General features: G+C 40.8%; 1 protein-coding gene across 5 annotated transcripts in view; it reads left to right on the forward strand.

Annotated features, from left to right (window-relative positions):
* The window catches only part of LOC144976833 (sodium-coupled monocarboxylate transporter 2-like), a 122,833-nt gene that overhangs the window by 44,484 nt on the left and 65,849 nt on the right, over positions 1-12,500 (forward strand). The window lies entirely within an intron of this gene.

Genomic DNA, 12,500 nt, shown 5'->3' on the forward strand with positions numbered 1-12,500 from the left:
TAAGGAACAGGAAATACAACATTTACAATGCATGTTTCAAAAGTTTCCCTGTCGCGCTGTACGCTCATAATATTATGAATAACCCTGTATTTGATATCAAATGAAACGCTATTCCATTACCTATTCAACAGTAGAACAAAGTGATACTGGGCGGCTTGAAGCTGTGGACTGTAAAAAATAATAAACAAAAATGAATATAACAGTTTCAAAAAAAAAAAAAATAACAAAATACCAAACACGGAATGTTTCGGGCTCAAAACCCTTCTTCAGCCAACAACGAAAACAATAAAGAAATAAATACATTACTAAATTCCAGATAGACGACAGAAATATTTTGCCACCCATAAGAACCGTTAAGTTCCACAAACTTCTGCATTCGGTGTTCCCAGTGGTCAAAGATTGTGACCAGTGGCTGTTTGTCAAAGGCCGTAATTGCATTCCTCTTGAATTTGGTCCTCGTCTTCCTTCAAATCATTGACTTCGCAGCATTTCTTTCACCTTAGAGGAGAGATGGAAGTCTCATTGGTAATATCAGGCGAAAAGGGCGGGTGTTCCAACAATTCCCACGAGTAGCCCTCGAGAAGCTCGTTCATAACTCTTGACTTGTGAACAGGGTGCATTGTCATGATGCAGATTGACGCCACGTTCAACCAAAGTGGGCATTTTTTCCGTATCACTGATCTCAGTTTGTCTTTAAGAATGAATGTGTAATAGTTTCTGTTAACAGCTTGATCAGCTGGGACAGGCCAGTGGAACATAATGCCAGATAATGTGTCGGAAAAAAACGATGTGCATCACTTTCTTCTTTACTTGTTTTCTGACAGCCTTCTGTGGTCAGATTTCCCCATCTCCAACTTCCCCTGACCCACCGTCTAACATTTTGAATACGCTTCAACAGTCATAACGTCACTTCCCCCGTAATGATGCATGGTGTCTTAGTAACTGGCTATGGTGGACGCCCTTATGAAATATTTCATCATTGATACACTTTCGCTTGTTGAATCAATTAAAAATATCAAAAAAGAAATTTCAGACCACAATCTGATTCTGGCAACTCTCAAATGCATCAAAGAGAAAGCAAAGAAAGTCAAGATAGTGTCTAGGGATACTAAAAGAATAGACATTAGTTCCTTCAAAAACAATCTGTCAGAGGAACTAGGAAGAATGGATATACCATCAGCACAGAAAACGGACGAGGTACTGCGCAACGTCATCGACAGGCATGCGCCAAAGACAACTAGAATAATAAATTCCAGGAAACCGTCTCCGTGGTTTAACCAGAGTGAAAAAACTGCCAAAAGGGGAAAAAGGAATGCAGAGGCATCTTGGAGAAAATCGGGCCTTGAGTATAAAACCACCTGCAAAAGAGCAAAAAGAAACTATTATAACACAAAACTGTCATCAGTGAGGGACACTAAGGAATTTTTCTCTGTTTCAAAGTAACTTTTAGGGGAAGAAAAGGGCATGTGTCTACCCACTAATATCCCGGTTGAAAAGCAGCCGGATGCATTTTCAGATTTCTTTTCGGGAAAAATATCGAAAATTCGGAAAAATTTGGACCTCGTGCAAAATGAAGATATAAATTTCCACCCTTTTTCGGGTTCACGGGGATTCTCTTGTTTTAAAGAAACAACTGAAGAAGAGATTTCTAAAATAATTTTCTCATCTTCCTCGAAGTCATGTGATTTAGATCCTTTACCAACTAATATTTTGAAATTATGTCTTCCTGAATTGATACCTTGCATAACTTATATTATAAATCAATCACTTATCTCAGGACAAGTCCCAGATATCTATAAACATGCAATTGTAAAGCCTCTCATAAAAAAAGCAAAATCTCGATGTAAATGACCTTAGTAACTACCGTCCCGTCTCAAATCTGCCATTTCTTTCTAAAATCCTTGAAAAAGTTGTACTCAGACGTCTTTCACAACATCTCCATGAAAACAATCTATGGGAAAAATTTCAGTCAGCTTATCGTTCTTACCACAGCACAGAAACTTCTCTGTGCTGTGTTGCGAGTGATTTGCTTGATGTTTTAGATAAAGGTTCTGTTTCTCTTCTGACATTGTTAGACCTTTCGGCGGCATTTGATACTATTGATAACGGTATTCTCATTAAACGACTTGATATAACTTTTGGCCTGTCTGGAACTGTCTTGCAGTGGTTTGAATCTTATTTAGATGGCAGAAAGCAACAGGTTATGATTTTAGATAAACTTTCTCGTCAACATACATTGTCTTTTGGTGTTCTTCAAGGCTCTGTTTTGGGTCCAATTCTTTTTGTTTTGTATACTTCTCCATTATCTAATGTCATCACTGGTCATAGGCTGCGCTATCATCTCTATGCAGATGATACGCAACTTTATGCTACTGATAAAACTAAAAATCTCGAAAATATTGTGAAACGTGTGGAAGAATGTGTGACAGATGTGAAAGAGTGGATGGATGCAAACAAGTTGAAAATGAATGAGTCAAAAACAGAAGTGATGATTGTGGGAAATAGAGGGCAGTTGAAGGTGAATGATGGTCTTGAGGTGTTGATTGGGGGTGAAAAGATCAAAGTTTCAAAGACTGTGAAAAATTTGGGTGTCTATTTTGATTCAGAAATGAGAATGTCAGCTCACATTTCTGCTCTCTGTAAATCTTTATACTTTCAATTGAAGAAAATCAGTTCGATCCCATCAGTATATTGCAATTGGAACATGTAAAACATTGGTTGTTTCCCTCATTTTTTCGAAACTAGATTATTGTAACTCGCTGCTTGTCAACTTGCCTCAGGCTTCTATTAAACAATTACAACTACTGCAAAACAGTGCAGCAAGATTAGTTTTTGGCAAAAAAAAAATTGATCATGCAACCCCTTTATTGGCCTTTCTCCACTGGTTGCCCATTGAAAAGTAGTGCGGGGCGGTCCTTGGCAAGCTTAATACCACGGTCCTACGGTCCTTGGGAAATGAAGACCGCAAGGACCGGTCTCTAGACCGGTCCGTTCATTCTTGAACCGTTAAAGACCGCTACACGATGAAAACCGTGGCCTACAGGAGTAAAACACACGGAGTAGTCACACTCATTTCAAATTGTAACCTAATTAGAGAAGAGGGGTGATGCCTTCTTTATTTGCTCACCGTACTTCATTGTTACTTCGATAATTTAATAAAATTTGAAATTTATCCCCATTAACGGAGATAATGGCATCGCCCAAGGCGTTGATCGAGTTGTTCGTGGCGTTGATATACACACGCAACTCCTACCCCCCCCCTCCCCCCCCCCCCCACACACACACACACATTAGAGGGCAGCGAGCATTGAAGAGTAAGAGAGAGACGTTAAGTTATAATAAGAGGGGGTGGATGATGTGATAAGAGGGTCGATGGTAGTGCGGGGCGGTCCTTGGCAAGCTTAAGGACCACGGTCCTACGGTCCTTGGGAAATGAAGACCGCAAGGACCGGTCTCCGGTCCGTTCATTCTTGAACCGTTAAAGACCGCTACACGATGAAAACCGTGGCCTACAGGAGTAAAACACACGGAGTAGTCACACTCATTTCAAATTGTAACCTAATTAGAGAAGAGGGGTGATGCCTTCTTTATTTGCTCACCGTACTTCATTGTTACTTCGATAATTTAATAAAATTTGAAATTTATCCCCATTAACGGAGATAATGGCATCGCCCAAGGCGTTGATCGAGTTGTTCGTGGCGTTGATACACACACGCAACTCCTACCCCCCCCCTCCCCCCCCCCCCCCCACACACACATTAGAGGGCAGCGAGCATTGAAGAGTAAGAGAGAGACGTGAAGTTATAATAAGAGGGGGTGGATGAGGTGATAAGAGGGGTCGATGGTGACTTTTCGCCAGATCTAACAAACTCAGCTACCCATTCATTGCTGAGTAGACAGGGATTCAGAAAAAAATCGACTGCACCCGGGATCGATCTCTGGCCCTTTGCGTATAAAGAGAGTGCTCTATCAACTGAGCTATCGGGGTCCCCAAATATTCTATTGGACCTTTTGAAAATACAGACGTTATAACTGTTTTTTTTGGACGGAAGAAAACTAATGAAACTCATATTACTTGATTAGTTAAAACACCAAACGAAATTTTAATATTATTGTATTATTTTAAATGACAACAATGCGATAGAAAGGAGTGGCGACAAGAGATGGACAAAAGAAAACAAAAAATCAGACTTGCAACTTGCTAGGTTCGACACACACACACACACACACACACACACACACACACACACACATCTTTAGTAGTCACATACATTTCAAACAATAACCCATTAGAGAAGAGGGGTCATGCCTTCATCATAGATCATTGTCATTGCGATCATTATGGTGTAGTAAATTTTGAAATTTACCCCGTATAATGTAATCGTCCAAGGCGTGCGCCTCCTGTTCCCCTCATCTCACACACGAAAGGGCGGTTTGCGGAGTGGAGGGAGGTGGTCGTCTGCCTCTATGGTCGTCTGTGTCGTTTAGTGTATGGCAAAGGGGGGTGGGTGCGATTAATTAAGTGGGATGGGTGGTGATTGGTGGAAGATAGTCAAAGGACCGAGGCAACGAATCGCTGGGGAAGTAGTATGGCGCGAGACCGTTGAAAGGTGATAAGAAGTGAGGACCGCCGGCGGTCTTCCTCTTTGGGACTGGACCACGGTTCACAGCTAAAAGACCGTGGGACCGGTCCTCGGTCCGGTCCTCAGCGCGGCACTATTGAAAAGAGCACATATTACAAAGCAGCGTGTCTTGTTTATAAGTGTTTGGCTGGTATAGCACCGGCATATCTCACAGATCACGTGGTCATGTATAAATTTGAAAATTACACTTTAAGATCATGTAATGATGACCAAACGAAAATTTCGGAAAAAAGATCAAGAACAAAATTTGGTGATAGGTCGTTTGCTTGTTTCGGCCCCAAGATTTGGAATGAACTACCACGTGGTCTGAGGGAGTGCAAGTCTTTACATACTTTTAAAAAGAATCTCAAGACACATTTTTACTGTATTTGTTTTTCTTGACTCTATATGAATCCTTGATTTGGCTATGAATTATTGTTGTTGTTATTATTTTTTTTTCACTTAAAATTGATATTTATATTGTAAAGTGCCAAGAGCTTGTGTTTTACACGAGAATGAGCGCTATATAAATGTGTATTATTATTATTATTATTATTATTATTATTATTATTATTATTATTATTATTATTATTATTATTATTATTATTATTATTATTCTCCGACGAGCATAAAAGCGTATCCAGAGGGGAAAAAAACATTATCAATCTGATTATATTTTTTACTTTTACACATTCTGATCACAAGACATGAAAAGTTCTAGCCAGCATGAAGAATAAAAAGTACTGATTTTTTTTTTTTTTTTGTTTAGAACCACGATGGCCGCCGTTGCTGCGCGACGTGACATCAGACTATTGAATCCAATTGAAGGAGCAATGTGATCCGAAACCTTACAAAAGACTCTGCGTATTTCGACAGCAGATTTGCCGAGAGGAGTTGAAAATTTCATGACAAACCGAACACGGTACCGTGAGAAGGTTGCATCATTGTTTTGTTCTGCCATTTTCCTTTGATTACGCTTGGACAAGGAGCAAAATTACCACAGACTTGCCACGCCCACAGCTCTATGACACGACAACCAATATACTTGGAATATATCTAAATTTCTTAGATAGAACGACATATTGTCCCAAATTTTGGTAGTTCTGGGTTGCTTATTAGCGATATTACAGAAGAGGAAAACTTAACTCTGAAGCACGCCTCATATATTACAAGTATATTATTGCATTTTCGCGAATTACCCATTCATTTATCACTGCGCTTCACAATGTTTCATTTATTTCTACAGCGGGACATATGAGATCAAATTTCATTTCACACAGTACCAGTTAGGTATCCTTTTTGTACTGACACTCTTACAATATCCGGTATTGCCTCAAACCAGTTACTCATTCACAGCTGATTCAATTGGCCTAATGTGTCTAAAGGGCCTTATCCAAGGACACAACATTGGGACCAGATCACGATCCCACGATCACTGTCACCCATTCGGCTACTGATCACGACTTTTGTGACAAGACATGACACCGTGTCTCTAAGGCATCGAGTCACAAGAATAAACTCAAATACTTATTTTATTTCAATATTTTGACAGCTGCTCAGTACCGACAGCATACCAGGTTGAAGGTGAGAGTCACACAAATTGGTGACAAAGAGTTTCGAAAATTAGGCGAATGTGTTGAGAAATTGAAAGATGCATGGCTTCTTTGTTATTTCTTCTTCTTCTTCCTCTTCTTCTTCTTCTTCTTCTTCTTCTTCTTCTTCTTCTTCTTCTTCTTCCTTCTTCTTCTTCTTCTTCTTCTTCTTCTTCTTCTTCTTCTACTACTACTACTACTACTACTACTACTACTATACTACTACTACTATACTACTACTACTATAAGATATGAAGTGAGTAGAAAAGTGCCAGAAGACAATAGAGAATAAAAATTTTTTTCGCGGCGGTGGTGGGGTTTGAACCTGCGACCTTGTTGGTACGACAACTCCGCCTGGCAGGTGAGAGCGTGGCTCTACCGTGTGAGCTAACCACGAACACAAAAATATTCGTTTCAACTCAAAGTCATTTCTAGATCCCTCTCTCACCCACTTCTTGAGACCGCCGATTCGTTCACCACCATCGCGAAGTAATTTTGACCAGCAGTTAAGCTTAATAGCCAATATTCTTATCACAAACATATAACATAGAAACGATTGAGACATTGAGTATGCTCCGGTGTATGGGGTGAATTTTTAATTCAGAAAAGTGAGTGGAGCAGGCACTTATGTTGGTAACAACAAGATATGAAGTGAGTAGAAAAGTGCCAGAAGACAATAGAGAATAAAAATTTTTTTCGCGGCGGTGGTGGGGTTTGAACCTGCGACCTTGTTGGTACGACAACTCCGCCTGGCAGGTGAGAGCGTGGCTCTACCGTGTGAGCTAACCACGAACACAAAAATATTCGTTTCAACTCAAAGTCATTTCTAGATCCCTCTCTCACCCACTTCTTGAGACCGCCGATTCGTTCACCACCATCGCGAAGTAATTTTGACCAGCAGTTAAGCTTAATAGCCAATATTCTCATCACAAACATATAACATAGAAACGATTGAGACATTGAGTATGCTCCGGTGTATGGGGTGAATTTTTAATTCAGAAAAGTGAGTGGAGCAGGCACTTATGTTGGTAACAACAAGATATGAAGTGAGTAGAAAAGTGCCAGAAGACAATAGAGAATAAAAAAATTTTTCGCGGCGGTGGTGGGGTTTGAACCTGCGACCTTGTTGGTACGACAACTCCGCCTGGCAGGTGAGAGCGTGGCTCTACCGTGTGAGCTAACCACGAACACAAAAATATTCGTTTCAACTCAAAGTCATTTCTAGATCCCTCTCTCACCCACTTCTTGAGACCGCCGATTCGTTCACCACCATCGCGAAGTAATTTTGACCAGCAGTTAAGCTTAATAGCCAATATTCTCATCACAAGCATATAACATAGAAACGATTGAGACATTGAGTATGCTCCGGTGTATGGGGTGAATTTTTAATTCAGAAAAGTGAGTGGAGCAGGCACTTATGTTGGTAACAACAAGATATGAAGTGAGTAGAAAAGTGCCAGAAGACAATAGAGAATAAAAATTTTTTTCGCGGCGGTGGTGGGGTTTGAACCTGCGACCTTGTTGGTACGACAACTCCGCCTGGCAGGTGAGAGCGTGGCTCTACCGTGTGAGCTAACCACGAACACAAAAATATTCGTTTCAACTCAAAGTCATTTCTAGATCCCTCTCTCACCCACTTCTTGAGACCGCCGATTCGTTCACCACCATCGCGAAGTAATTTTGACCAGCAGTTAAGCTTAATAGCCAATATTCTCATCACAAACATATAACATAATAATAATAATAATAATGCTGAAAACTTATATAGCGCTATAACTCCGAGACACCAGACTCTAAGCGCTTAAATTACAAATTACTTTGGCTGAAACATACTCATTCACACACACAAGCACACACACACACACATACACACACACACAATACAACACACAACACAAACCAAACCTATCTTGCTTCTCATACCATCTACTAAAATCGAAACAAATATGTTTTAAGCGAACGTTTAAAAATAGACAAAGATTCTTTTTCACGAATGCTCTGCGGTAAGGCGTTCCAAATAGAGGGTCCGAAATGAGAAAAGGATCTCATTCCAGCATTTTTCCGAATTCGAGGGACAACTAGTTTTGTGGAATCACTGGCCGAACGTAAGGGGCGGGGTTTTGAATATCTTTCAATTAGTTCTGAAAGGTAGGAAGGGGCAGTACCTTCAAGACAACGATACACTAAAACACAAGCTTTGAATTTAATTCTTTTCTCAACAGGCAGCCAATGCAGGTCATGAAGTAGAGGTCCGGCAGAGTCGCACCTACGCTTCATAAATACTAGTCTGGCAGCGCTGTTTTGGACAATCTGAAGACGTTTCAGATTGTATTGCGAAACGCCAAACAACAGAGCATTACAATAATCCAATTTCGATAGTACGAGGGACACAACCAGGTGCTTGGTCACATCCTCAGATATGAACCGTCTAATGGAAGCAATCTTTTTAGTTGGAAAAAGAGAGATCTAACCAAATTATTAACCTGATGCTCCATCGACAGTCCAGAGTCTAAGAATGTGCCAAGGTTTTTCACTTTGTCAACAATTTGAATAGAGGCATCCCCCAACTTCAAATCTGTTTCACTTTTCCACTTCCTGTTCCCCACATACAGCACCTCCGTCTTATCATCATTCAGTTTCAGTCTGTTCTCATTCATCCATTTCTTAACACTTTGGATACAATTTTTACTATTGGCTGATACTTCTTGTAAATTTCTCATATTGGAAACGCAGTACAATTGCGTATCATCAGCGTATTGATGGTAAGACAGACCAAAACTTCTGATGATTTTAGACAGAGGGCCAACGTACAAAACAAAAAGAACGGGTCCAAGTACTGAACCCTGGGGAACCCCACAATCAAGAAAGATTTCCTCCGATCTATATTCATCCACCGTAATAATCTGTTTACGATAAAACAAATATGACCTAAACCAATCAAGCGCTGCACCAGACACGCCATAAGTAATTTCAAGACGTTTGAGAAGAAGATTGTGATCAATAGTATCAAAAGCAGACGATAGGTCAAGCAAATTCAGCAAAGAACATGAACCATTGTCTATAACAGAGAGGAGATCATTAACAACCCTAACAAGTGCGGTTTCCGTCGAATGATGTTGCCTATAAGCAGACTGAAATTTTTCTTCAAGACAATTATTTTTAAGATGAGACAGTAATTGTTTCAAAACAAGCTTTTCTAAGATCTTAGAGAGAAAAGGAAGATTAGAGACAGGGCGATAGTTTTTTAGAAACGATTGAGACATTGAGTATGCTCCGGTGTATGGGGTGAATTTTTAATTCAGAAAAGTGAGTGGAGCAGGCACTTATGTTGGTAACAACAAGATATGAAGTGAGTAGAAAAGTGCCAGAAGACAATAGAGAATAAAAATTTTTTCGCGGCGGTGGTGGGGTTTGAACCTGCGACCTTGTTGGTACGACAACTCCGCCTGGCAGGTGAGAGCGTGGCTCTACCGTGTGAGCTAACCACGAACACAAAAATATTCGTTTCAACTCAAAGTCATTTCTAGATCCCTCTCTCACCCACTTCTTGAGACCGCCGATTCGTTCACCACCATCGCGAAGTAATTTTGACCAGCAGTTAAGCTTAATAGCCAATATTCTCATCACAAACATATAACATAGAAACGATTGAGACATTGAGTATGCTCCGGTGTATGGGGTGAATTTTTAATTCAGAAAAGTGAGTGGAGCAGGCACTTATGTTGGTAACAACAAGATATGAAGTGAGTAGAAAAGTGCCAGAAGACAATAGAGAATAAAAATTTTTTTCGCGGCGGTGGTGGGGTTTGAACCTGCGACCTTGTTGGTACGACAACTCCGCCTGGCAGGTGAGAGCGTGGCTCTACCGTGTGAGCTAACCACGAACACAAAAATATTCGTTTCAACTCAAAGTCATTTCTAGATCCCTCTCTCACCCACTTCTTGAGACCGCCGATTCGTTCACCACCATCGCGAAGTAATTTTGACCAGCAGTTAAGCTTAATAGCCAATATTCTCATCACAAACATATAACATAGAAACGATTGAGACATTGAGTATGCTCCGGTGTATGGGGTGAATTTTTAATTCAGAAAAGTGAGTGGAGCAGGCACTTATGTTGGTAACAACAAGATATGAAGTGAGTAGAAAAGTGCCAGAAGACAATAGAGAATAAAAAAATTTTTTCGCGGCGGTGGTGGGGTTTGAACCATATCTTGTTGTTACCAACATAAGTGCCTGCTCCACTCACTTTTCTGAATTAAAAATTCACCCCATACACCGGAGCATACTCAATGTCTCAATCGTTTCTATGTTATATGTTTGTGATGAGAATATTGGCTATTAAGCTTAACTGCTGGTCAAAATTACTTCGCGATGGTGGTGAACGAATCGGCGGTCTCAAGAAGTGGGTGAGAGAGGGATCTAGAAATGACTTTGAGTTGAAACGAATATTTTTGTGTTCGTGGTTAGCTCACACGGTAGAGCCACGCTCTCACCTGCCAGGCGGAGTTGTCGTACCAACAAGGTCGCAGGTTCAAACCCCACCACCGCCGCGAAAAAAATTTTTTATTCTCTATTGTCTTCTGGCACTTTTCTACTCACTTCATATCTTGTTGTTACCAACATAAGTGCCTGCTCCACTCACTTTTCTGAATTAAAAATTCACCCCATACACCGGAGCATACTCAATGTCTCAATCGTTTCTATGTTATATGTTTGTGATGAGAATATTGGCTATTAAGCTTAACTGCTGGTCAAAATTACTTCGCGATGGTGGTGAACGAATCGGCGGTCTCAAGAAGTGGGTGAGAGAGGGATCTAGAAATGACTTTGAGTTGAAACGAATATTTTGTGTTCGTGGTTAGCTCACACGGTAGAGCCACGCTCTCACCTGCCAGGCGGAGTTGTCGTACCAACAAGGTCGCAGGTTCAAACCCCACCACCGCCGCGAAAAAATTTTTATTCTCTATTGTCTTCTGGCACTTTTCTACTCACTTCATATCTTGTTGTTACCAACATAAGTGCCTGCTCCACTCACTTTTCTGAATTAAAAATTCACCCCATACACCGGAGCATACTCAATGTCTCAATCGTTTCTATGTTATATGTTTGTGATGAGAATATTGGCTATTAAGCTTAACTGCTGGTCAAAATTACTTCGCGATGGTGGTGAACGAATCGGCGGTCTCAAGAAGTGGGTGAGAGAGGGATCTAGAAATGACTTTGAGTTGAAACGAATATTTTTGTGTTCGTGGTTAGCTCACACGGTAGAGCCACGCTCTCACCTGCCAGGCGGAGTTGTCGTACCAACAAGGTCGCAGGTTCAAACCCCACCACCGCCGCGAAAAAAATTTTTATTCTCTATTGTCTTCTGGCACTTTTCTACTCACTTCATATCTTGTTGTTACCAACATAAGTGCCTGCTCCACTCACTTTTCTGAATTAAAAATTCACCCCATACACCGGAGCATACTCAATGTCTCAATCGTTTCTATGTTATTGTTTGTGATGAGAATATTGGCTATTAAGCTTAACTGCTGGTCAAAATTACTTCGCGATGGTGGTGAACGAATCGGCGGTCTCAAGAAGTGGGTGAGAGAGGGATCTAGAAATGACTTTGAGTTGAAACGAATATTTTTGTGTTCGTGGTTAGCTCACACGGTAGAGCCACGCTCTCACCTGCCAGGCGGAGTTGTCGTACCAACAAGGTCGCAGGTTCAAACCCCACCACCGCCGCGAAAAAAATTTTTATTCTCTATTGTCTTCTGGCACTTTTCTACTCACTTCATATCTTGTTGTTACCAACATAAGTGCCTGCTCCACTCACTTTTCTGAATTAAAAATTCACCCCATACACCGGAGCATACTCAATGTCTCAATCGTTTCTATGTTATATGTTTGTGATGAGAATATTGGCTATTAAGCTTAACTGCTGGTCAAAATTACTTCGCGATGGTGGTGAACGAATCGGCGGTCTCAAGAAGTGGGTGAGAGAGGGATCTAGAAATGACTTTGAGTTGAAACGAATATTTTTGTGTTCGTGGTTAGCTCACACGGTAGAGCCACGCTCTCACCTGCCAGGCGGAGTTGTCGTACCAACAAGGTCGCAGGTTCAAACCCCACCACCGCCGCGAAAAAAATTTTTATTCTCTATTGTCTTCTGGCACTTTTCTACTCACTTCATATCTTGTTGTTACCAACATAAGTGCCTGCTCCACTCACTTTTCTGAATTAAAAATTCACCCCATACACCGGAGCATACTCAATTCTCAATCGTTCTATGTTA

This window comes from Berghia stephanieae, chromosome 7, assembly GCF_034508935.2.
Source record: "Berghia stephanieae isolate SIO BIC M18660-M18661 chromosome 7, UCSD_Bste_1.3, whole genome shotgun sequence".
Lineage (NCBI taxonomy): Eukaryota > Metazoa > Mollusca > Gastropoda > Nudibranchia > Aeolidiidae > Berghia > Berghia stephanieae.